The 27,150-nt window shown below is 39.8% G+C and overlaps 1 pseudogene; it reads left to right on the top strand.

Moving 5' to 3' along the window:
• Window positions 1-276: 276 nt before the first annotated feature.
• LOC139159077 (vomeronasal type-2 receptor 26-like) lies at window positions 277-27,150 on the top strand (annotated as a pseudogene).

Raw genomic sequence — 27,150 nt, 5'->3', positions numbered from 1 at the left:
GATTGTCTTTGAGGTAAACATCAAAACAACGTGGAAGGGATCTTGCATTAGAAAATTACAAAGACCTCAGTCACACACAATGTGGCACTGGTTTTGGTACAGGTATGTATGGTGTCCTTGGATGTACTTTCTCTCCTTTCCAGGTGAAGCTTGGTTTATTTCTGTCTGAATCCAGAAAGTCCACATTATAAAAGTGCTTTCGATTCACATTATAAAAGTGCTTTCGATTCATCTAACTCTTACTGTTCCTTCTAGATTGATTCTGACCCATGAATTATGGAGCTTCTGTTTGTGCTTCTGTTGCTGCTGGTGTCCCAAACAATCTCTGGGAAGTTTAAAATGAAGTGCCCGCTGAATTTTGAGCGCCAGGATGAAAAAAAACCATGGAGCTATTACAGTCCAGGGGACCATATCATTAGTATCATCAACACTGGAACAAAAATATTGCGTACAACAACATTGCCTTTCAACACCGCTCCTTATTGCCAGTTTGAGTTGTAAGTCATTCACTGTGATGGAGGTTCATTCCCTCTATTTGCAGTTCTCATTCTTTTCTTCTTATTTCACTTATGTCTGTATTGTAGGACCTATCTTATTTCTTGAATTGTTTTTATTTCCATTGCTTCCTTGAATTTACTTGAATCTCATTTCATGCAAAAATATTGAATCCGAAAATGGGACAGAAAAATAAAAGTACAGATTCCATAACTGTATGCTTCAATAACAATTTGTTTGTTAGCTTGTTTGCTTGCTTGTTTATTAGAATTTGTCAAACAAAAATGAGAATAAAAATAAAAATGCAGTGATGATAGAAACATTAGCGCACTTATGCGTGTCCCCATGCTAATCATTTATGTATGGTGTAAGATCTGTGGAAATCAATTTGTCACTGAAACTGTGAAAATTTGTACCTGAAACAACTGAATGACAACTCTATTAACAACTCTATTAAAGAAACATAGAAACATAGAAGTCTGACTGCAGAAAAAGACCTCATGGTCCATCTAGTCTGCCCTTATACTAGTTTCTGTATTTTATCTTAGGATGGATATATGTTTATCCCAGGCATGTTTAAATTCAGTTACTGTGGATTTATCTACCACGTCTGCTGGAAGTTTGTTCCAAGGATCTACTACTCTTTCAGTAAAATAATATTTTCTCATGTTGCTTTTGATCTTTCCCCCAACTAACTTCACATTGTATCCCCTTGTTCTTGTGTTCACTTTCCTATTAAAAACACTTCCCTCCTGAACCTTATTTAACCCTTTAACATATTTAAATGTTTCGATCATGTTCCCCCTTTTCCTTCTGTCCTCCAGACTATATAGATTGAGTTCATTAAGTCTTTCCTGATACATTTTATGCTGAACACCTTCCACCATTCTTGTAGGCCGTCTTTGGACCCGTTCAATTTTGTCAATATCTTTTTGTAGGTGAGGTCTCCAGAAACTGAACACAGTATTCCAAATGTGCTCACCAGCACTCTATTTAAGGGGATCATAATCTCCCTCTTCCTGCTTGTTATGCCTCTAGCTATGCAGCCAAGCATCCTACTTGCTTTCCCTACCGCCTGACTGCACTGTTCACCCGTTTTGAGACTGTCAGAAATCACTACCACTAAATCCTTTTATTCTGAAGTTTTTGCTAACACAGAACTGCCAATACTCAGATTGAGGATTCCTTTTCCCCAAGTACATTATTTTACATTTGGAAACATTAAACTGCAGTTTCCATTGCTTTGACCATTTATCTAGTAAAGCTAAATCATTTACCATATTACAGATGCCTCCAGGAATATCAACCCTATTGCACACTTTAGAGTCATCGGCAAATAAGCAAACCTTCCCTACCAAACCTTCCCCTATGTTACTCACAAACATATTAAAAAGAAATCATATTTTTTTACAGTCAAGCTTAGAATGATTTACTTTGGTTTCAAGTAGCTGTGGAATGTATTGTACTTGTCCCAGTTTAGCTCATGTCCATATTTTTTACAATCACTCCTTCATATTAAATGCCTAATCCTTATGGGAAGAGAGAATTATCGTATTTTAGAATTGATTTCCTGGATCACATATGAAACAGCCTCATCCTATTAAGATAATTCTACTTTAATGGTTGAATGGTTTTGAATACTGGTTGCTTGTCAGTTGAAAATTAGTTCTGCTAGAAATAATTCAGTTTGTGATCATTAACTTTAATGGAAAGCAATCTCCATCTCCACTCCCCAACACTCATTAAAATAAATGCTGATGGGTAACTATCATTTGCCTCTGGTTTTCGATCATCATTAGCTTAAGATTTAGGAGACTTGTGGAGACAAAGAGCATTAATGCAGAATGAAGCTGCGAGAGCAATCATGGGCTTCCCTAAATATGCCCATATCACACTAACACTCCGCAGTCTGCATTGGCTGCCGATCTGTTTCCGGTCACAATTCAAAGTGTTGGTTATGACCTATAAAGCCCTTCATGGCACCGGGCCAGATTACCCTAGGGACCCCCTTCTGCCGCACGAATCCCAGCGACCAGTTAGGTCCCACAGAGTGGGTCTTCTCCGGGTCCCATCAACTAAACAATGCCGCTTGGCGGAACCCAAGGGAAGAGCCTTCTCTGTGGCGGCCCCGGCCCTCTGGAACCAACTCCCCCCAGAGATTAGAACTGCCCCCACCCTCCTTGCCTTTCGTAAATAACTTAAAATCCACCTCTGCCGCCAGGTATGGGGGAATTAAGATTTCTTCTCCCCCTAGGCCTTTACAATTGTATGCATGGTAAGTTTGTATGTATGTTTGGTTTTGTATATTAAGGGGTTTTTAATTCGCTTTTAGTATTGGATTATTATTGTATACTGTTTATGATTGCTGTTAGCTGCCCTGAGTTTTCGAAGAGGGGCGGCATATAAATCCAATAAATAACAATAACAATAACAATACCAATAACAATAACAATACCAATACCAATACCAATACCAATAACAATAACAATAACAATAACAATATTTAAAAAATGCTTTTGGTCTTGATGATGATGATAACATGAACATTTTAATTTCAGTTTACCTTTTGATAAGTATAGACTACTACGCTACGTTTTCAATATTCAAGTGGTCAACAAGACATCCGGCCTTATGCAAAATTTCACACTTGGTTACAACATCCATGACAACTATTTGAACACACTTTTGACTTCAGATGCCTTGATGGACATGCTCTCTACTGGAGAAGTCAATGTTCCCAACTACAGCTGTGGGAGGAAGGACCACATTTTGGCTCTTATTGATTCAGCTACTTATGACATCTCCACCCAGATGTCAACATTAGGAGACACCTACAAAATCCCCCAGGTTTGTATGCTTACTTATAGGTAAACTGAATGAGTGTTGGATTAGTATGTGATAGATCCATTTGGAAGTGAAAAACTGCTTTTCATCATGGCCGTTACAGGTATCATTGTTATGGATTGCGATCCACAGTGATTAGGAGGTACGGATCAAAACAGTGATATCCTCTCATGACATTATCATAGCTGATTATGGTTTTCTGCTGCAAACTTGGAAATGCAAGGAGAAACTCACTGTTCCATCGAAAGTTCTTCTGTTCAAATGGAAGGTGCAGCAGAGACAGGATAGCACTTTATTTTTTAAAAAATTACAAGCATATTAGCCAAGAAATTATTTTTTTTTACTCTACAGTGTTCACAATGAAATTCATCATAAATAGTTTGAAGAGCAAAAAAGTTCCTATGAATGACTTTCTGAACTATTCATAAAATTTCCCTAATGGTGCTGTCCTCTATTGGCAGGTTCATTTACACATATTAATAATGCCTATTAATCTTCAGTTCTATATGTCTATATATCTATTTGTTTTCGTAGATTTTCACAGGTACAGGTATGAAGATCTTGGCATATTTGGGTTTCTTCCTGTGTACATTTCAAAGATTTTTGGCGAATATATCTGTATATCTATATGTCTGTCTGTCTGTCTGTCTGTCTGTCTGTCTGTCTGTCTGTCTGTCTGTCTGTCTGTCTGTCTATCTATCTATCTATCATCTCTCTCTCTCTTTCTCTCTCTCTTTCTTGTCAGTAGTTCAGTGTTTCAAATCCCTAGTGTTGCATAACATGGTGAGCTTGTCCCAGCTTCTGTCAACCTAGCAATTCGAAAGAATGTAAAAAATGCAAGTAGAAAAATAGGGACTGTTAAGTTCTTATACTGAAGAGGCAGAAGACAGGTGTGTGACTACAGCCCTTTATTGCAAGTAGAGTGAATCTAGTAAAAGGCCAACCAGACAAACTCCCTTTAAATAGAAGACTGCTGGCTGGCTGAACCAATCAGCATTCTTTATTTTCCTGCTCTGCAAAGTGGACCTTGGTGTAAGCAGGTTGCTTAAGTTCAAATACTTAATACATAACACCCTTTCCTATTTGGTTTAGTCCAACACATTTACATACATAGTCATTTAGATATGCAGGATATTTGGGAAACCTAATTTACCTGTGCAGCTCCATTTGGGAGTTGGCTTTGGGTGGAGAGGACATGCTTTCTCTCTCTGGCTTCACCATGGCTGATGGCTCGACTGGAACTGATGGGTAGCAACTCTGACTCTTCAGATAATTGCACCGGCTCCCTCAGATCAGCATTAGCTATAAGGAAGTCATCATTAGAGCCTGGTAAGCAGTCAGAATTTAAAGCTGTGCAATTGGTCGATGTGGCACTGCCATTTTCTACCATCTGCTAATGAGGCCCAGTATGATTTTGGTCATGTTACTTCTAAGATCTCCCCAGGAAGCCATAGGAGAACTTCCTAGAGAACACTGGGTCATTTATGTCAAACGTTCTTCTTTGTTCTGGACTGGATTGCTCTTTTTGATTGGAATAGCTTGGGTGTAATCTATCTAACACAGACTGAAGTTTACAGCCCATCAATAGCTCTGCTGGATTTTTGCCCATTAGCATGCTAGGGTGATATGTTGCACCGTGAGGAATTTGTCAACTCAGGCTTGCCAATTATCTCATCCTAAATGGTCTAGGGCAGTGATGGCCAACCTTTCTTTCCTTGGGTGCTGAAAGAGCTTGGGTGCATGCTATTGTGCATTAGTAAGTGCCCACACCCATAATTCAATGCCTGGGGAGGACAAAAACAGCTTCCCCCACACTCTGGAGGTCCTCTGGAGGCTGGAAACAACCTCTTTCCCAACTTTTGGTGGGCCCGGTAGGCTAATGTTTCTCCCTCCCCAGGCTTCAAAGGCTTCCCTGGAGCTGGGGGAGGATAAAAACGCCCTCCCCCATCCCCAAGGAAGCTCTCTGGAAGCCAAAAATTTGTTTGTTTGTTTATTAAATTTGTATGCCGCCCCTCTCTGTAGACTCAGGGTGGCTCACAGCAGTAATACCTTCCCAGAGCCTCTATGTGAGCCAAGAATCAGCTGGCTGGTACACACATGCCCGTTAGAACTGAGCTAGGGCAAAGTCTCACGTGCCAGCAGATATGGCTCCATGTGCCACCTGTGGCACCTGTGCCATAGGTTCGCTATCACTGGCCTAGGGCCTAGTTTGCTGCTCGTACCATGCGTTCAACTTGTCCATTGCTAATAGGATGGAAAGGTGCCCCCAAAGTATCTTTTATTCCTAATTCAGCTAGGAATCCCTCAAATGGTGTTGCTGTGAGCTGTAGCCCATTGTCTGAAACTATGGTATCAGGCAACCATGTGTAGTGAATAATTTCCTAAACGTTGTAGTAATAGAACCAGTGGTAGTGGTAGACATTAAAATTATTTTGAGTCAATTTGAAAAGGTGCCTATAATTACCATAAAGGTTTGCCCATGGAACAGACTCATGACGTGAATGTGAATATGAGACCATGGGGCCCTGGATTGTTCCCACTCATGCACCGGTGATTTGGGGGGGGGTGCCCTGGACTCCTCGCACGGTGTACACCCCATGACCCATTCCTCTATGTGTTTGTCCTTGTTGGGCCACCACACATTTATTTATTTATTTATTAGTCTTATTTGTATGCTGCCCAACTCCCGAAAGATTCTGGGTGACTTTCAGCAAGAAAAAGCAATATTTAAAAACAATTTAAAATACTTAGTTAGAAAGCCTAATAACACAAACATAACACTCGCTTTTAGTCATGGCCAAATCTAAGCAATATTTCATTCATTCAACAGCCCCAGGCCAGCTAGAAGATCCAGGTCTTTATAGCTTTGCAGAAGGCAAGTAAGATGTGTATTTCTGGGGGTAATTGGTTCCTTAGAGCTGGAGCCACCACAGAGAAGGCCCTTCCCTGCAGCTCTGCCAGTCAGCATTGTTTAGCTGATGGGACCCAAAGAAGACCAACTCTGTGGGCTCTTATTGGTCGCTGGGAGCTATAGTTCCATGCCAGTGCCTTTATCCTAATGATCCCTCGGTGCCCCTCATGTAATGACCTTAGTATATCCTCTTGAAGTGACAGAGGAATAATGCACCAGTGTGCAGCAGCTGCCAAAAAAGCCAACACCATTCTAGGTTGCATTAAAGAAGGATAAAATCAAGATCATGTGAAGTGTTAATACCACTTTACTATGCCTTAGTAAGGCCACACTTGGAACACTGCATTCAGTTTTGGTCACTATAAGGCTTTAGAAAGCATGCAGGGAAGAGCAACAAAGATGGTTAGAAGATTAGAGGCTTAAACATATAAAGAATGGTTGCAAGAACTGGGCATATCTTGTTTAATGAAAAGGAACAGGACCTGAAAAGAAGGACTAGGACAAAAGGAGGACATGATAGCAGTGTTCCAATATCTCAGGGGTTGCCACAAAGAAGAGGGAGTCAAACTATTTTTCAAAGCACCTGAGGGTAGAACAAGAAGAAACAAATGCAAACTAATCAAGGAAAGAAGCAACTTAGAATTAAGGAGAAATTTCCTGTCAGTTAAAACAATTAATTGAACAGCTTGCTTCCAGAAGTTCTGAATGCCCCAACACTGGAGGTTTTTTAAGCAGATGTTGGATAACCATCTGTCTGTAGTAGTGTAGTATTTCCTGCCTAAGCAGGGGGTTGGACTAGAAGACCTCTAATGTCCCTTCCAACTCTGTTGTTGTTGTTGTTGTTGTTGTTAATAATAATAATAATAATAATAATAATAATAATAATAATAATAATAATAATAATAATTTCTCAATAAGGACTGGGAAAAAATTTAGATGGAATTTAAGAGGAAAAAAGTACAATCTCTTCCATGTCAAAGAAAAAAATTGAAATGCAAAGCAAGAATGATGGAAGATATCAACTGTTGTGGTTGGCTTGCATCCAGCTCCTTTGATCATGGGCTTTGAGGAGAATGAGCCAGATCTATCTCGGTATCACAGGCCAGTATGGAAGTCTTTAAGAAGATGTTGGATAACTATTTGTCTGAAGATAAGTGATCAAGTTCGGGTGCCACGAAGCAATCCTGCCATTAACTGTCATCCATGACCCGCTTCCCAGCCTGCTCAGCCTAGATTGGTTCAGCGCGTTGGGAATGTGGGTAACCAGAATCAACACTGCTGCTACTGGGATCAACACCACTTCTACAGACTATGATGACCTGCTGCACCACTTCCGAGATGTTTTCGACCCAAGTCTCAGCAAGTACATGGGCACCCCAATCTCCTTTAGTTTAAATCTACGGTACCCCCCGAGAGACTTACGCCTTGCCAAGCCCCCTTCACTTTAAAACCAAAGATCAACCAGGAGCAAAAATGACACCTGAACCAAGCACGTGCAGCAAATGGGTACTGGGTATGCGCTCTGTTGAAGGGCTTTATTTAGTGTGCATTTATAGTCAGCACATATTCAAATAGACCCATCATTTTTCATTGGTGTTACAATAGGGGTCTTCCACTTTGCAAGATCATCAGGCTCTAATATTCCCAATTGTAACACCAACAAAAAGTGATGGGTCTATTCGAATATGTGCTGACTATAAATGCACACTCAATAAGGTCCTTCAACAGAATGCATGCCCAGTAGCCATAGCACAGCATTTGCTGCACATGCTTGGTCCAGATGTCATTTTTGCTGGATCTTGCACAGGTGTACCAGTAGCTATCCATAGACTGCGTGACTGCTGAAGTGCAAACAATTATTAAAGACCGCAGGGCATTCAAATGTAATAGGCTCCAATTCGGTGTCAGCATTGCCCCCAGTATTTTCCAAGGCATTATGGAAAGAGTTCTAAGCAAGCTATCAGGTGTTGTCTCCTATTTCGATGACATACTAATAATGGCTAAAGGGAAATCTTAGTTAAGGCAAAGGCTCAGGGAAGTTTTAGCAAGGTTTAGAGATGCTGGGCTCAGGACTAAATCTAGAAAGTGCCAGATTGGGGTGCAGGAGGTTGAATTTTGGGGTATCAAATCAATGGGTCTGGCATACATCCCTTGAGGGACACATCAGGATGATTAGGGAAGCCCCTGTCCCTGGCAATAAAACAGAACTCCAGGCTTTCTTGAGTCTATTGAACCTCTATAGCATTTTTCTCACTAATAAAGCCACCAATGTTGAGCCTTTGCACAAATTGCAAAGAAGGTCCCAAGGGTTTTGGGACCAGCACAGAACACTGCAGCCTGTCTTTCTCCAAGATTGACTCACTGGATTATTTTTTTGGCTGTCTACTCCTATAGATTAATCCACCAGTCAGGCAAGGCCATAGGGCATGCCGATGCCCTAAGATGGTGCACATTGCCGGAATTAGTGGATAACCCCACTCCAGACATCCCTGTGTTCTTAATTGTCTGTGCAAGGCCGGGCCTAATCATAATGGCCAATATTGCAGCTTAATCTGCTAATTTGCTGTGAGCTGCCCCGAGTCTACGGAGAGGGGTGGCATACAAATTTAATTAATTAATTAACAACAACAACAACAACAACAACAATAACAACAACAACAACAATAATAATAATAAATAATAACACTGTATTCCATACCATTTTGAACTGGGTATAGAGGGCATGGCTACAAGGGCCAGTTAAGCCTGAATTCAAACCATATGTACAGAGGCAGCATAAAATATCGGTGCAAGGGAGGTGCCTATTATGGGGTGAATGAGTTTAATTTTGTTAGGTGTCATCCAATGTTCAAGACTGTCATGATCCTTTTATATCTTGAGCCTATCTTCTGGAGTGTTGGCTATTCCTGCCAGTTTGGTGTCATCTGCAAATTTGATGAGCTCCCCATCTATCCCCTTGTTCAATTCATTCATGAAGATGTTGAAGACCTAAGGCCTAAGACAGATGTACATGCATATCCATTGAGCAATACCTGTTTAGTGTGGTTAGTCAGCTAGTTTCAAATCCATCTGGTGGTATTAGAATAGAATAGAATAGAATAGAATTTTATTGGTGAAGTTTATTTGGACACACAAGGAATTTGTCTTGATGCATATGCTGTCTATTGCTGTCTAACCCACATTTTTCTATTTTATCTAGTTGTAGGTTATGGTCTACTTTATCATATAGATGGACAAAACACATTTATTATTTGAATATAAATTACATAAGAAAGAGATCAATATCTTGGACCACAGTTTAGATCATATGGCACCCTATAATAAAATAAATATTTCCTGGTTCATCAAAGTTTTTAAAAAATGCATTCAATATGGATCTTTATAAGAATATTTCAGTGGACATATGAATATGTGAGTTGGAAATGTAAGGGTGATAAAGAAATATGATTTATTTTTTATTCTTATTCCTTTTAACTCATTTTCTTTTATACTATATATATTATATATATTAAGAATATACTATTCTTAATGTTATGTATTTTTATTTTTTATTTCCATAAGGGTTAATGGCTAATCAAGAATAATTTATTCTAATAAGCTCATGAAATTGTATTTGTTTAAAGCTAATATTTTGGAATTGATTTGACCTTAAATATTATGCAGTATTCTTCATTGTTTTTTTTCCAGATCAATTTTGAATTATTTTCAGATTTGCTGCATGATAAAAGTCAATTGCCCTTTTATCACAGTTTTTTTCCCCAAAAAAGGGATCCTCTACCCAGGAATTGTCCAAGTGCTCCTCTATTTCAGATGGACCCTGGTTGGTCTCTTTGCTCCAGACACAGAAAACGGAGATAATTTCATGAGAACTGTTGCACCTTTGCTTGTCATGAATGAAATTTGTGTTGTTATATCACAACAATTCTCAACAACACAACTCACAGCACCCCTCAGTGATGCCCTCTCTAAGTGGAGACAAGTCAATGTCTACATTCATTACATAGAATTTGGTGCTGCTTTGGACAGAATTATCCCTTTCCATTTAACATTTATGCATTTGCCAGGTACCATTGGAAGGAAAGTCTGGATCACAACACTCACTTCAATATATCCACTGAAATACCACAGAGCTCTCAAATATGTGAATAGTATCTGGACTGTTGATTTTGGGAAGAAAAAGGAGCCAATGAAGGATGCCTATATACCCTATTTCTTTTTAAAACCACCCTTTGGGTATCGGTCATTTTTCTGCTCTTTTTCAAAACATGTCTTTTCTGTCAAAGGCCGGAAAAGATGCACTGAGAAATCACCACTGGAGACGGAAAGGAAAAAAAACATGATGATGGCCCTGAATTTCCACCATTGTTACAGTGCTGTTAAGACTCTGGCCCATGCCTTGAATGCTGCATATTCCTCCATATGCAGGAGGAGAACGAAGGAGGAAAAAGGGAGTTTGGGGGCTCCAAGACTGCAGCCATGGCAGGTAGGGGTCCTGACAATAATCCATTAACCTTACTTCCTGTTGAGAAGAAATAAAAAAGAGGTGGAGGGATCTAACTACTTGTGTTAACAGGACTACAATAAGTTGGGCCAATCTAATCACTGTGAATCAGAACTGTGAATCAGAACATTCACAAGAACAGGAACTATGACATATATATTATTATTATTATTATTTATTAGATTTGTATGCCGCCCCTCTCTGTAGACTCGGGGCAGCTTATAGCAATGATAAAAACAATATATAATGACAAATCTAATAGACTCTAAAATAACAATAATACATTTAAAAAGTCTAAAAAACAAGAAACCCCAATATATAAAAAGCATACATACAGTCATATCATACACAGAAAACTACATAGGCAGGGGGAGATGTTTCAGTTCCCCCACGCTTGATGACAGAGGTGGGTTTTAAGGAGTTTACGAAAGGCAAGGAGGGTGGGGGCAGTTCTAATCTCTGGAGGGAGCTGATTCCAGAGGGTCGGAGCCACCACAGAGAAGGCTCTTCCTCTGGGTCCCGCCAAATGACATTGTTTAGTTGACGGCAGCCGGAGAAGACCAACTCTGTGGGACCTAACCGGTCGCTGGGATTCATGCGGCAGAAGGCAGTCTCGTAGATACCCTGGTCCGGTGCCATGAAGGGCTTTATAGGTGATGACCAACACTTTGAATTGTGACCAGAAACTGATCGGCAACCAATGCAGACTGTGGAGTGTTGAAGTAACATGGGCATATTTAGGAAAGCCCATGATTGCCAGCCTCCAGCCAGCTGCCATATATTGATATTAAACACTGCTAATTTAAAAATGACACATGCATTTTTACCTACCATTTTGGGGGGTGTATAAGACACACCGGTGTATAAGAACCACCTAGATTTTTGAGGAGGAAAACAAGGAAAAAAGTATTCTGAAGCAAATGGTGGTATATTGTTTAATAAAATACCAGTGTAGCAGAATTCGTTTTACAACATGTATACTTTTTAAAACCATGTATACTTTTTAAAACAAACTTCAAACTTGACAGCTTCAAGACTTGTGGACTTCAACTCCCAGAATTCCTCCACCAGTCATGTTAGCTCAGAAATGGGAATTGAAGTCCACAAGCCTTAAACTTCCCAGGTTTGAAGACCCTTGCACTCCTAACTCCTAAGTTCTAGATAACGATTAAAATGATCAAAAGTTTATAGGTAAAAGCATACTATTTAATTATTTCCTATTTCCTATTTTAAAAGTAATTAAGGATCATACTAAGGTACTAGAAAAGGAAGGACAGTAAAAAAAATCATTAAGTATTCAATAAATAGTGTATAAACATACTACCCCCACTATGTCCTCCTCCCAGCTGCCTCAGCCAAAGAGAGCTGACCCCTGCAATAGCCACACACCTGAGCCGAGCCCACCACCCAACAGGTTTGTATGCCTCCCCTCTCCATAGACCCTAACTTCTCAGCTTGTAAAAAGAGTAGGTGGGACATTTGTACCTCGAGACATGCATGATGGCCTTGCACCGCAATTTGAGCAGCATATAATTTTTTTGATGATGATGACATAGACAGACCATCAGAACATTTCAGTCCAAAGATCCAAGCAGCAATCCCTGCTTCATATGCAAAGATACTGTTCTGTCGGGCTCTCTGGTAGAATCCTCCCAAAAATTCACAGGTACAAATTTCAGACACACAGACGTTTGAAAATTCAAAACAATGTTCTTTATAAGGAAAATTCACTTAACCTAAGACCTCTTTTGATATAGCAAAGAGCACTTGTCTCCAAACAAACTGGTAATTTGTACAAGTCCCTTATCAGTTCTGTGATACTTAGCTTGCAGCTGTGAGGCAATTCACAGTCCTTCTTCTTTCACAAAGTGAAACACACTTTGCTCTGGTTTAGTTTCAAAGTGGGGAAAAATCAGCACACAAAAAGTCAAAGTCAGTAAAGCAGTCATGAAACAATGATCAGATAATCCTCCACAATGGCCAAACCCACAGGCTGCTCTTTATAGCAGCCTCACTAATCACCACAGCCCCACCCAACCACAGGTGGCCTCATTTTCTTTGATAATAATCTCTCAGTTGTTGTTGCCTATGCATTTCTCTCCGCATGCATGGTTGTATCATTAACTCTTGTTCTGAATCCAAGGAGGAGCTAGATAATTGATCTCCTTCTGAGCTGTCTGCCACACTCTCCTCCTCCCTGTCACTCCTGTCTTCTTGGTCAGAGGAGCCTTCATCAGCAGATTCCACCGGGGGCAAAACAGGCCTGCAGCATGTGGATGTCTCCCCCACATCCACAGTTCTTGGGGCAGGAGCTGGGCCAGAGCTAACCACAACAGATACTATAAATGATTTTGATAAATACACCAAATGTCAAACCTGCAAAAGTTCTGCACATCATCCTTGCCTAAACATAACTGACCATATAGCTACCTTTCTCCATGGAAACTCCTCATTCTTCTACCTCTGTTCTACCTGTGCCCCAAAATTAGAGACCCTCAATAGCATTTCTGAAGATATCAATACACTGAAAACAAAATTAGAGATCCACAATGGCATTTCTGAAGATATCAATAGATTGTAAACAACCTCCAAAATGCGTCAAACATTCATTGAAAACACAGAAGCACACCTACTATCCATGGAAAAAGATATCCAGGCACAGTTAAATGCTAAACCCCCAAACCCAGTTTCCTCTACCACTCCACCTCCACCTGTCTGCACCTCAACAAGTCTACCTCAACCACCACCCATAACACAAAGACAGCCCAATTCTTCTCCAGACATCCCTACTCTTGTCCTATAGTCTCGCCTATATCTCATATATCTTCTCTACTATATCCTCTATAACCTTCATTGAGTATTATTGTGTATTGGACTAAATAAATGAATGAATGAATGAATGAATGAATGAATAAATAAATAAATAAATAAATATTCTCTTAATGTAGCCATAAAGTACAATTAAACCATCAAGATATATTTATAATATATCTTGATGATTTTTTCTTTTCTTTTATGTACACTGAGAGCATGCAGACCAAGATAAATTCCCTGTTTGCCCAATCTCACTTGGCCAATAAAAAAATTCTGTTCTATTCTATCTATTCTAATGGAGTCTACCTGGAAAAAGATTAGTTTGGTAATTTTCTTGACAAATCTGTATTTTAGTTTAGTTTAGTTTAGTTTATTTAGATTTGTATGCTGCCCCTCTGCGAAGACTCGGGGCGGCTAACAATAATAAAGAAAACAATGTAACAAATCTAATATTAAAAAGTAATCTAAAACCCCAATTTAAGAGACCAATCATACCAACAAGCATACCATGTATAAATTCTATAAGCCTAGAGGGAAGGGAGAAAAATTTTTCATTTCCCCCATGCCTGATGACAGAGGTGGGTTTTAAGGAGCTTGCGAAAGGCAAGGAGGGTGGGGGCAACTCTGATATCTGGGGGGAGTTGGTTCCAGAGGGTTGGGGCCGCCACAGAGAAGGCTCTTCTCTTTTAAATTTTTTTTTTTAAAAAAAAAGTTTTATTATTAAAATTGTAACATTGTAAACAAAACTAAAACCCAAATTCTAACCAAAAATATGCAACAATCACAGAAAGATAGCTTAACAGCTAAATTGGATATTCAAATAGTCACAAGAATTAAATACCTCGGCATTAATTTGACAAACAGAGTGTCCAGTTTAAAATCAAACAACTATGATATTTTAATAGACAAAATACAAGCTGACTTGTCAAAATGGAGGAATTTACAACTTTCCTTACTTGGGAGGATTGCAGCCATAAAATTAAATACTTTGCCCAAAATTTTGTTTCTATTTCAAACAATCCCTATACAATTAAAACAGGAATTTTTCAATAATTTGACTAAATTAACAAACAATTTCATCTGGCAAAACAAACGTCCCCGAATTCGATTAAAATATTTACAAGGAAAGAAAGAAGAAGGTGGACTGGCTCTCCCAATTTGGAAGGATTACTATATTGCTGCATCTCTAGCATGGACGAGAGACTGGATGACCCTAACAAATACTAGACTGCTTAACTTAGAAGGCCACGACCTCCACTTAGGGTAGCACTATTATCTCTGGGACGAAAAGCTGACAACCCATAAATACTTCTCCAACCACTTGATTAGGAAATCGCTTATCTACACTTGGAAAAAAATCAAAACTAAACTTTATAAAGGAATTCCCATCTGGTACGCCCCTTTAGAAGCCTATGTACACCCTAATTTACACAAAAGAAACAATATAATAAGATATAAAGACATTCTAAATCCAAACGGGGCAATTAGAACGAGGCTAGAACTAGAAAATCTTGGTCAAAAAGTGGAATGGTGGGAATACCTTCAGATTCAAACTAAATTTAACAAAGACAAAAAAAAATCCGGGATAAGCAAAAATGCCCTGCTAGATAAGCTATGCACAGGCCCTCAAGATAAGCTAATCAAACATTTTTACTGCTACTTAAATTACAATGAATTGGACAACTTTAGCACAAAAATTAATGTCAAGAAATGGAATCTGGACCTTAAAAATGAGATTAAAGAGGAGGAATGGCAAATACTCTGGACTAGGAACTATAAATTGACTATAGCCACTTCCTATAAAGAAAACTTGGTCAAAATGTTTTACCGATGGCATATTACCCCAATTAAGCTAACCAAATTAAATAACAAACTCTCACCAAATTGTTGGAAATGTCAACAAGAATTGGGCACCTACTTCCACCTATGGTGGCAATGTCCCAAAGCTAAATTATATTGGAATAAGATTGGAATTTGGATCGACGAAATACTAAATCTATCATTAGACAAAACCCCTGAATGTTTTTTATTAGGTATAATCAGACAAAATCTACTGAAACCCCAAGTCCACTTAATTATTCACATAACAACGGCAGCAAGACTAACTTATGCGCAGTGGTGGAAAAATGATGAGCTACCCCCAAATGAAGTAATAATTAAAAAAATTGTATACTGCGCAGAAATGTCGAAACTGACTATACTAGTTAGAAATGAATCGTTGGCTACGTTCAATAATTGTTGGGACCCTTTTTATAATTGGCTAGGAAGCAAAAGCGAGAACAACAGGCTACAAGATTGAAATGTCAGATATAACCTTGAACTGTTACAAATCTGGTATAAAGTAACTTATATAATAACATGAGACTTTATATTTATTTGGATATGAATTTTATTATTATTTGTTAACTTCTCTGCAATGTGTTTATTTCAACTTTGGCATTTAACATTTTAGATAAATTAATCGAAACATGGTAATGAGCAAATATAATTGGACCTAATTTTCGTTTTCATTACAACTCCCCTGTATATTCGCCGATACTTTTATTCGTGCTACCTGTTTGGTTTTTGTTTGTTTGTTTGTTTTTTTCGTATTGTGTGTTTTATGTTTTGTATTGTATTATAAGTTGTATTACATGTGAGAAGGCTCTTCTCCTGGGTCCCACCAAATGACATTGTTTAGTCGACGGGACCCGGAGAAGGCCAACTCTGTGGGACCCAACCGGTCGCTGGGATTCGTGCGGCAGAAGGCGGTCCCGGAGATATTCTGGTCCGATGCCATGAAGGGCTTTATAGGTCATAACCAACACTTTGAATTGTGACTGGAAATTGATCGGCAACCAATGCAGATTGCGGAGTGTTGGTGTAACATGGGTATGCCTTGGGAAGCCCATGATTGCTCTCGCAGCTGTTGTTTTCAATTAATTTGCGGAGAGGATTCTTTGCCAGCTGCTTTCAAGGAGCAGAGTATGCCACCCCGAGTCTACAGAGAGGGGCGGCATACAAATCTAATAAATATTTAATATTTATTCTCTTTCTTTGTGCAGTTTATTTGTGCACTTTAAGAAGGTTTCTTATAATTGATGAATTTTGTCAATCATATTATTTTCAAAATATATATTGCCAAGATATGACTGATAAATTTTGCTGAATCCTTCTTTTTCATTTTTGAAAATAATGGTTAAACCTGATCTATCAGCTAAGGATATTTGCAAGTTAGACCTCTGTAAAAGAAAGAGATAAATGAGAACAAAGGACTAATTTACCAAGTTTACTGCCCATTCCAGTTCTATCCTTTTTTGGAGAAGAATGAGTTTTGCAATCTTTCCAACTTCAAACTGTACTTGGACCAAAATGGAGATTTAAAGGCTGACTTGAGTATCTTTACCTCGGTGTATCTCTCCAAGAAGGACATAGTGAAAAACAAACTGGCAACTATTGAAAAACAGAATCTTATTATCATCCAAGATCATCTGTCATGGTTAAAGATACACAACAAGGTAGGCAATATATTGGTGTCTTTTCTCTATTTTCCAAAAGATTCTGACCCATTTCATTGGGCTAAGCCTAAGCCCCATGGCTCACTGTTCAGATGGAGAAGCTGCATGAAAATGGTAAGAGAGGGCCAATCCCACAAGTTCTAGGGATTGTGAACCATTTCTTCCTTGTCTTCAAATTTATTTATTTATTTATTAGATTTGCATGCCGCCCCTCTCCGTAGACTCAGGGTGGCTAACAATGAAAATAGACTAACTATCCTGGGTCTTGAAAGCTTAGAACTGTGGCGCCTAAAACACGATTTAAGTATTGCCCACAAGATCATATGCTGCAACGTCCTTCTGGTCAACGACTACTTCAGCTTCAACCGCAACAACACAAGAGCACGCAACAGATTCAAACTTAATATTAACCGCTCTAAACTTGACTGTAAAAAACATGACTTTAACAATCGAGTTGTCAAAGCGTGGAACTCATTACCGGACTCAATAGTGTCAACCCCCAACATTTCTCCCTTAGACTATCCACGATTGACCTCTCCAAGTTCCTGAGAGGCCAGTAAGGGGCGTACATAAGTGCACTGGTGTGCCTAACGTCCCCTGTCCAATTGTCTTTCCGTATCTCATATATCATATATATTCTCTCCCTCTCATATATTTCTCTTCTTTTTTACTTACTATCTTTATATATGTTACTCAATGTCTATTCTCTTCCATATGTATTGTATATTGGACAAAGAATAAATAAAATAAATAAATAAAATAACAAATCTAATGGGTAAATAAGGTCCGGGAGGGAAGTGTTTTTAATAGGAAAGTGAACACAAGAACAAGGGGACACAATCTGAAGTTAGTTGGGGGAAAGATCAAAAGCAACATGAGAAAATATTATTTTACTGAAAGAGTAGTAGATCCTTGGAACAAACTTCCAGCAGACATGGTAGATAAATCCACAGTAACTGAATTTAAACATGCCTGGGATAAACATATATCCATTGTAAGATAAAATACAGAAAATAGTATAAGGGCAGACTAGATGGACCATGAGGTCTTTTTCTGCCATCAGAATTCTATGTTTCTATGTTTCTAATATTTAAAATAACTAAAAACCCTTATTAAAAACCAAACATGCACACAAATATACCATACATAAATTGTATAGGCCTGAGGGGAAGGAATATCTCAATTCCCCCATTCCTGACAACAGAAGTGGGTTTTAAGGAGCTTACAAAAGGCAAGGAGGGTGGGGGCAATTCTGATCTCTGGGGGGAGCTGGTTCCAGAGGGTTGGGGCCGCCACAGAGAAGGCTCTTCCCCTGAGTCCCGCCAAACGACATTGTTTGGTCAACGGGACCCGGAGAAGGCCGACTCTGTGGGACCTAAATAGCAAACAAGAAGGCAAATTTGTTCAACAGTGCCTTGGACTGAATTTGATGAAGTTGGATCAAGACTGGAAGGAGGTCCTTATATTCCACTTGGAAAGAAGCTTTGGAACTAGGAATCACCTTGTCCTGGTTGGGGCTATCGTCCCATAGAAGTTCAAGAACAGTGATGGTTGCTGCCAGCTCGGATCAGTTCACCTGAACCGGTGGCAAAAATTTGCCCCGCTCACTGAACTATCAGTGATGGATGAATGGCCACTTCCCCGAACCGGTCCTCTGGTCTCTGCTCCTTGAAAGCAGCTGGTAAAGAATCCTCTCCGCGTGCGCAAAGTGCATACGCAGAGTATAATTTCCCTGACATGTCATGCACTTCTGGCATGATGTAAACCAGTAAGGAAGGTAAGTAAAACTCACCACTGGTCAAGAAGTTTCTAAGAAACTCAAATTTGGCCAGAGTTATCTTATATCCTACTGGGATAGTTTATTTACTTATTTCTTTATTAGATTTGTATGCCACCCCTGTCCGTAGACTCGGGGCGGCTCACAACAGTGATAAAGAACAATATGTATTGACAAATCTAATAATTTAATATCTAAAATAGCAATTGTACATTTAAAAAATCTAAAAGCAAGGAACCCCAATATAAAAAACAAAAATACAGTCATATCATGCACTAACACCACATAGGCAGGGGGATAATTTTAAATATGTTGCTTAGATTTGGGCTTTGGCTTGTAAGAATGTGTTTCATTTAAAAAGAAAACACCTTGAATTTAATTGTTCGTCATATTGTTTTTAAATAATTTTTTAAAAAATTATCCACTATAAAACTATACATATATACCAACACATGTATCTTCAATGAATAATAGTATACTTTTTTTTGGGGGGGGGGGGGAGTTTTTTTAATTTTCTCCATTAATACAAACATGCAATATCATATACTTCAATCTTCAATATAGTACAATAATTCATATCCGCTTACATTTGGTATTCATCATCCATCATGTGCTGCCTCCTTTTGATTTTATTGCCCCTCTCCAATAATAGTATACTTATAGAGTCTCTTTCATATAAAATAATAAAAAAATCCTAAATCTCAGTTATTCATTCTATCTAAAGAAGAAAAGCTATATCTAATTCTAACTTGAGAAACAATAGTCTAAATAGTTTTCTTCCTTTTTCAATTCTAGTACTCTATTTTTTAACTTTTCTGTTCCATTTCAAATCTATTTTTAATTTAATTTTAAAACATGTTATATATTTAACCATTGCTGCCTCCTTTTTTCTTGTGAGTAAAAGTCTGATAGGGGGGAAGAGTTTTCATTAGCGGTTTGTCCCTGGGAGGTTTCAATGCGTCCTCTCAAGTGATCAATGTGCCGCTTCCACATGCGGCCATCTTCTAATTGTATATAATATGTTTTGGGAGCAGTTTGCTGCACAATCTTTCCTTTAACCCAGTTTAACCCCCCATCAAAATTTTTAGCAAAAACATTTTGTCCCAGGTACAAATTCCTTTCAGGATTTACAGACAAATAATCAAGACATTTATTATTACAATATAGTGGGTGTAACCTGTCCAGAGGTGATCTGAGTTTTCTACCCATTAGAATTTCTGCAGGACTTTTGTGTGTAAGGGAATTAGGTGTAATATGCTGTACTAACAAGAATTGGTCTAAATGCTGCTGAATTTCTCCAGGGCCTGCTCTGCGCAATGCTTCTTTTGCCACCCTTACGTATCGTTCCGCCAAACCATTAACCCATGGCGAGTAAGGTGAAGTGAGTGCGTGTCTGACCCCCAAGTTACTGAGGAATATTTCAAATTGCCTGGCTGTCAATTGGGGCCCATTGTCTGACACTAAGATGTCAGGACAGCCATGAGTGGCAAACAAATGGTGCAAAACCCTTATTGTAGCACAAGTGGTTATATTACTCATTGCAATTATCTCAACCCATTTGGAGAAAGCATCTACCACAATCAGAAAATACTGAGACCCTATTGGGCCTGCGAAATCAATGTGTATCCTGGACCAAGGCCCAGCAGGCTTTTCCCACTCTACTGGAACTGTTTTGGGGGGATTAGGCCGTGACTCCTGGCATGGGTCACACTTGGCTATCCACTGTTCAATGTCTGCATCCAGACCTGGCCACCACAAGTGCCCCCGGGCTAAGCTCTTCATTCTGACAATACCAGGATGGCCTACATGTAACATAGTGAGTACTTTGGTCTTCAGGCTTTCAGGAATGATTACTCTATCACCCCACAATAGACAACCCTTAATAAAAGACAATTCTAACCTTTTGGTTTTAAACTCACTTAATTTTGCCTCCTCGGGGTCTCCGTGCCATCCTTTTAATACACAGTTTATAACTTTTTGTAGAGTTGGGTCTTGCTGGGTGTGTGCTGCCACCTCCTTAGCTGTTGTTATTGAATTTTCCTCAAAATCTATTATTAACACATCCTCAGATGGGGCTGGGTCTTCCACTAAGTCTGACATAGGGCACCTACTTAGGCCATCAGCGTGGTTGATGGTTTTGCCCCCCTTGTGAATGAGCTCATACTGGTATCCCGAAAGAAATAAGGCCCACCTAATTAGTCTGGGGGACATAAATGGGGGAGTTGGTTTGTTAGAGGCCAGAAGGCCCAATAAAGGCTAGTTATGGAACTTTTTAACCCCCGCCACTAAGGCTAAAGCCTCCTTGTCTAGTTGGCTATAATTTCTTTCAGTTCTGGTCATTGTTCTGGAAAAGAAAGCAATTGGGGCTTCCGTATTATTAGGCAGAACATGTGCCAATACCCCACCTACCCCATAAGGAGAAGCGTCGCACGTAAGCCTGACGGGTAGTAATGTACTATATTGAACCACCACGCTTTTAGAGGTTAATAATTGTTTAATTTGAAAAAAGGCTTCGTGCTCAGTTTTGCCCCAGGTCCAGGGAATTCCCTTCTGAAGCAGCCGGTGTAGGGGTTCTGCTGCCGTTGCCTTCTGTTTCAGAAAGATAGAGTAAAAATTAAGAAGGCCTAGAAAAGCCTGTAATTCTGTTTTATTTTTTGGTTCTGCTGCTTCTGTAATAGCTTTTAACTTTTCGGCAGTGGGGTGGATACCATTCCCATCTATTCTATATCCTAAGAATTCTACACTTTCAGTTCCCCACATGCATTTGTCAGGTTTGATCCTTAAGCCCTTAGATTGCAGTCTATGCAAAACCTCCCTTATTCTTTGGTTTAGTTGTTCTTGGTTTTCCCCACAACTTAGGATATCATCAAAGTAGGGGATAGTTCCCTTCACCCCGGTCAATAAACGTTCCATTATGCTTTGAAAAATCCCAGGGGCTATGCTGACCCCAAATTGTAGTCTGGTGCATTTAAAAGCACCCCTGTGGGTAACGATAGTCTGTGCTAGAGATGTTGGTTCATCAACTGGGAGTTGTTGGTATGCCTGTGCGAGGTCGATCTTTGCGAATACCCTCCCTTCCCCCAGGGAGTGAAGGATTTGTTGCACTACAGGAATGGGGTATGGGTGATGTTGGAGGGCTTTGTTGAGTGTGGATTTATAGTCCGCACAGACTCTTAAGGAGCCATCTGGCTTGAGAGGTGTGACTATTGGCGTTTCCCAAGGCCCTTGTTCTACGGGGACCAGGATACCCTGGGCTATGAGTTTGTCGAGCTGTAGGTCAAGCTTGGGGAGAAGAGGTAAAGGCACCCTTTGGGGCTTGAGTCTGACCGGGGGGACCTTAGGGTCAACAGAAAAGGATATAAGGGGCCCTTTATAAGTTCCCAAAGTGGGGCTAAAAACCTCTGGAAATTCCTGTAAAAAATTGGGAATGTTATCAGAGTCAACAGTACAGATACCCGAAATTTCAATACCCAATGGGTGCATCCAAGTTAATCCTAGAAGACAGTGTTTAGCCCCTGCAACCACAACCATAGGAAGGAGACATTTAACATTTTTAAAAGCAACAGGTACATGTACTTTTCCTAACACAGGTATGACATTCCCTTGAAAATCCCTAATGACCAATGTGGTTCGCAATAGATTAGATTGTAAGAGGTTAGGCATGTACATCTTAAGTTTTTCCCATGGCATAATAGTATATTTAGACCCCATGTCCAGTTCCAGATTGCAAGGTTTGTTGTTTAGGAGCAGCGAGATTACGATTTTGCTCCCATTTTTCGTTGTAGTGCTATTTACAGAAAATTGTTCGTTACCTCTTGTGTAGTCGCGGTTAGCGGTTGGGTAGTTTCTGCGGCTGGAACCTCGGGAAAATCTGTTGTCTCGCGGTTGGGTTGTCTGGTTGGAAAATCGCGGAGGGCGAGGAGTGGAGAAGGTTTCCTCGGGCAGAGGGGCTCTGCAGGCCTCGGCGATGTGGCCGCGTCGGTTGCAGCGGCGGCAGATGGCGTCCCGGAAAGGGCAGCGCTGGCGCGGATGGCTTCCTCGGCAGCCTGAGCAAGGAGCAGTGGGGTGAGGGTATCTGGGTTGTCTCGATTGGTCACTCTGGAGTAGGAGACAGTTGTCCTCGGCGATGACAGGTGGGCTGAGGTCATCTGGGGCCTCGGCGTGGGAAGGTGAAGAGACGATTTTGGAAACGGTTTCTCATTTGTTGTGTTCTTTTAGTTCTTTGGCGGCAGCGTCGGCGACCTCGGCGGTTTGTGCCAACTTGATTACCACCTGGAGAGTTGGCTCGTCTTCGGTGAGGAGCTTGTTGCGGACTGTGGCATTTCTCATGCCGAAAATGAGGGCATCGGTGAGGCGAGCTTCTGGGCTGTCAAACTTGCATTTTGACAGCACCGTTCGAAGTTACGTGGCAAATTGGTTGATGGACTCGGAGTCTAGTTGTGTCATTCTAGAGAACTGGTGCCTGAACACGACGGCTGGTTTTGTGGGTTTGAAGTGGCTGGCGAGCCTTGCTTGTAGGTCGTCCCATGGAACGGATTTTGCTGGCAGCGGGTCGGTTAGAGTCTGTGCGAGGTCGAAGATTTCTGGGCCGCAGTAGTTCAAGAAAATTGCCCGCTTTCGGTCGGCATCCCTCATCCCGGCGGCTTCGAGGAAGATTTCGAACTTTGCCATGTAGGTGTCCCAGGATGACTTCTCCGGATCGAAGTATTCAGGAGCCCGGCCGATTTGGAGGTTGTTCATCTTGCACGCGTGGTTTCTCCGTCCGTCGTCGCCAGTGAAAAATACTCGAGACAGGCAGGTTCAAAGACGGTTCCTTTATTAGCTCTTTTTGGGAAAGTGACATTCAGCAGGGAATGCGTCTGCTGTCAATGAGAAAAACCGCTCTATTTATACTTTTGCGGCTCGCGCCAAAAGGAACTGTCATGCGTCTGAACCAATCAGACGCGACCTCTTGTTATTTACATTTTCTGCCTGGAGACAGCTTTGTACAAGGTTTTAACTATTTACATAGGATTCAACACTCTCCTTGTTTAGTTTCCACCCATTGCTTCTTGTTCGACTCTCAGGTACTTTGGAGAATAGGTTGATTCCTTCCTTATGGCAACCCCTGAGATACTGGAAGACTGCTATCATGTCTTTTCATTAAACTAGCCATGCCCAGTTCCTGCAACTGTTCTTCTTATGTTTTAGTTCCTGGTTTATCTCCTTGTTAGGGCTGGAAAAAATCTTCTTTAGCCTGCAAAGACTCAGAGCTGGAAAAAACATCTTTGGAGTAGCAATGAAAAAATCCTGCAAGCCGGGAAGATTATTAGCACCTCATTAGAGCTGAAAAAGCCTTTTTGGAGGGAGTAAAAATAAAAACAAGCCTGCAAGTCAGGAAGAGCTGGGAACATCATTAGCACCTCATTAGGGTTGGGGGAAAAAGCTTGAAAAAGAGAAGAAGCTACATTCAGAATATAAGATGGACCAAAATTTTCAGCCTCATTTTGTGAGGGGAAAGATGCGTCTTGTATTCTGAAATAATATGGTAATAACAAATATGGGTTTGTTCTTCCAAACCAGTTGTTACTTAATTATAATTCTTCTAGAAAAAGGAACTTGTCTTGGATATTTAGCTGGGCCTAAGATGTTCTCATGCATAGCTCATATATTTGGCAGCAAAAGATTCCTGACTTAACACTTTTTGAGGGACATATTCTCATGACTTTATCTCATATTATTATACAGTAGTACCTCTAGATACGAGCTGCTCCACATGCAAGTATTCCAAGTTACGAGCTGAGACGCGAGCAAAATTTCTGTTTGACACCCAAGCTCAAATTCGGGATATGAGCTGAGCATCCACTAGGTGGCGCAAGAATTCCATTTTTTCCAGTTATCTCGGTGCAAAAAGCCAAATCTAAATGCATTGGTTCGAGATACGAATTGATCGACATACGAGCTGGGCTCTGGCATGAATTAAACTCGTATGGTGAGGTACCACTGTAGTTCTAGAAACTCCGTGGTCACTTTTATTTCAAGAGTATATAAGCACATCAGGGTTAGTACTAATATATATTATTTGGAATTCTTTATTTTTCTGCTTAGTCTCTGCCTCAGTCTAAATGTTTGGGAAAATGTCATGCTGGATTTGTCAAACAGAAGCGAGAAGGAGAGCCATTTTGCTGCTACGACTGTGTTCCTTGTCCTGAGGGGACCATCTCTATCCATGAAGGTGGGTGGCACCGTGGAAAAGGGAAGGCCTGGAGGAAGTGGAAGTGGAAGGCAATTTTCATAAAAATGAAAGTTAAAGTACAGATTAAATCTCAATAGATTTTTTTTGTTTATATTCAAATGGCAAGATTAGTCATCAAAAGGAAAAATAGTAAAGATCTTGATAGGAATTGGAGAGATGGCATATTGGACAAGTTTTGCTTCTGCCAGAGAAAATGGTCCTTTAAAAAAATAAAATAAATAAAAAAATAAAAAAATATTATTATTATTATTATTATTAATAATAATAATAATAATAATAATAATAATAATAATAATAATAATAATAATAATAATAATAATAATAATAATAATAATAATAATAATAATAATAATAATAATAATAAAATTTGTATGCCGCCACTCTCCATAGACTCGGGACAGCTCACAACAGTGATAAAAACAATATATAATGACAAATCTAATAGTTAGAATCTAAAATAACAATTTAAAAAGTCTAAAAAGCAAGGAACCCCAATATATAAAAACATACATACAGTCATATCATGCACATAATTTTAATTTGCATGAGTCCTTCCACATTTATCTGGAACATCTGAGGTCTTTGAAAATTAGAGAATTGTCTCAGATCCATTTCCTGTAAGGATTATTATAATACACTTTACATGGCTATCCCCTTATGGATTCCTGGAAGGTACCATGGTCCCCAATGAGATGGTATGGACAATTAAGGGTGCACCTCATCACACTGATATTACCACTGGTCCCAGTAGTCATTCCAGACTATTTGCAAGATCCTATCTTTTTCATCCAACTAAATTCCCAAAGATAGGCATTCTCTGAATTTAGTATGCTTTGAACTTGTCTGAAAGGATCTCATCTGGAAGGATCCAAAATATGCCTTCTAAGATATTTATTTATTATTTACCATTATTTACCTCTAATAACCTGGATTACCATGGACATTCGACAGAATATATAGAAAATCATTTTGGTCCTAGGTTTTCCTCCCAATTTCAAAGATGTTAGCTCTGTATGGTTTAGAAAATGGTATTTTTTCCTATCTTCTTTTTGAACTGATATTAAGATATTAAGAAATAAATTTTGCAAAATGCTACTTTTATTATCTGTTATCCCAAAAGGATGTTACTTGAAATGTAAAGCACAGAATGTTAAGAAATATTGGTTTTTTGTTTTCTCAGATACAGAAAAATGCAGCAAGTGTCCAGATGATCAATATCCAAATGAGGAACGAGTCCAATGTATCCTCAAAGTTATAACCTTCCTGTCTTATGAAGAACATCTGGGCACCATCCTTGTCACTTTTGCCTTACTTTTCTTCCTAACCACAGTCCTTGTCTTCATTATATTCATTCAATACCGAGAAACTCCTATTGTCAAAGCCAACAACCAGGACCTCTCATATATCCTCCTGGTCTCCCTCCTGCTTTGCTTCTTGTCTCCTTTTCTGTTCATTGGTCAACCAAGGAAAGCCACCTGCCTCCTCCGACAAATGGTTTTCAGTAACACCTTTTCAGTTACCATTTCTTCTCTTTTGGCCAAAACAGTCAGAGTGGTGTTCTCTTTCCTTGCTACAAAACCAGGTAACCAGGTGAAGAGGTGGCTGGGGAAGAACTTGGCCAATTCCATCATCTTTTCTTGTTCTGCTGTCCAAATTGTCATCTGTTCCATCTGGCTGGGAGTTTCCCCCCCATTCCCTGATTCTGACTGCTATGCCCAGCCAGGAGTAATTATCCTGCACTGCAATGAAGGGTTTATTGTTATGTTCTATATCACCCTCAGCTATTTGGGCTTCCTGGCTGTCATCTGCTTCATAATGGCTTTCCTGGCCAAGAATCTGCCTGGGGTTTTCAATGAAGCCAAACTGATCACCTTCAGTATGCTGGTCTTCTGCAGTGTTTGGATCTCCTTCTTGCCCACCTATCTGAGCACCAAAGGGAAGTACATGGTGGCTGTTCAGGTCTTCTCCATCTTGGCATCCAGTGCTGGTCTACTGGGCTGCATCTTCATCCCCAAGTGCTATATTATCATTCTGAGGCCAGACTTGAATACAAAAAAGCAGCTTATGACCAGATGA

Source organism: Erythrolamprus reginae, chromosome 2 (genome assembly GCF_031021105.1).
Source record: "Erythrolamprus reginae isolate rEryReg1 chromosome 2, rEryReg1.hap1, whole genome shotgun sequence".
NCBI classification, from domain to species: Eukaryota; Metazoa; Chordata; class Lepidosauria; order Squamata; family Dipsadidae; genus Erythrolamprus; species Erythrolamprus reginae.
Note: the sequence above shows the minus strand (reverse complement) of the source record. Positions and strands in the feature narration are given on the sequence as shown.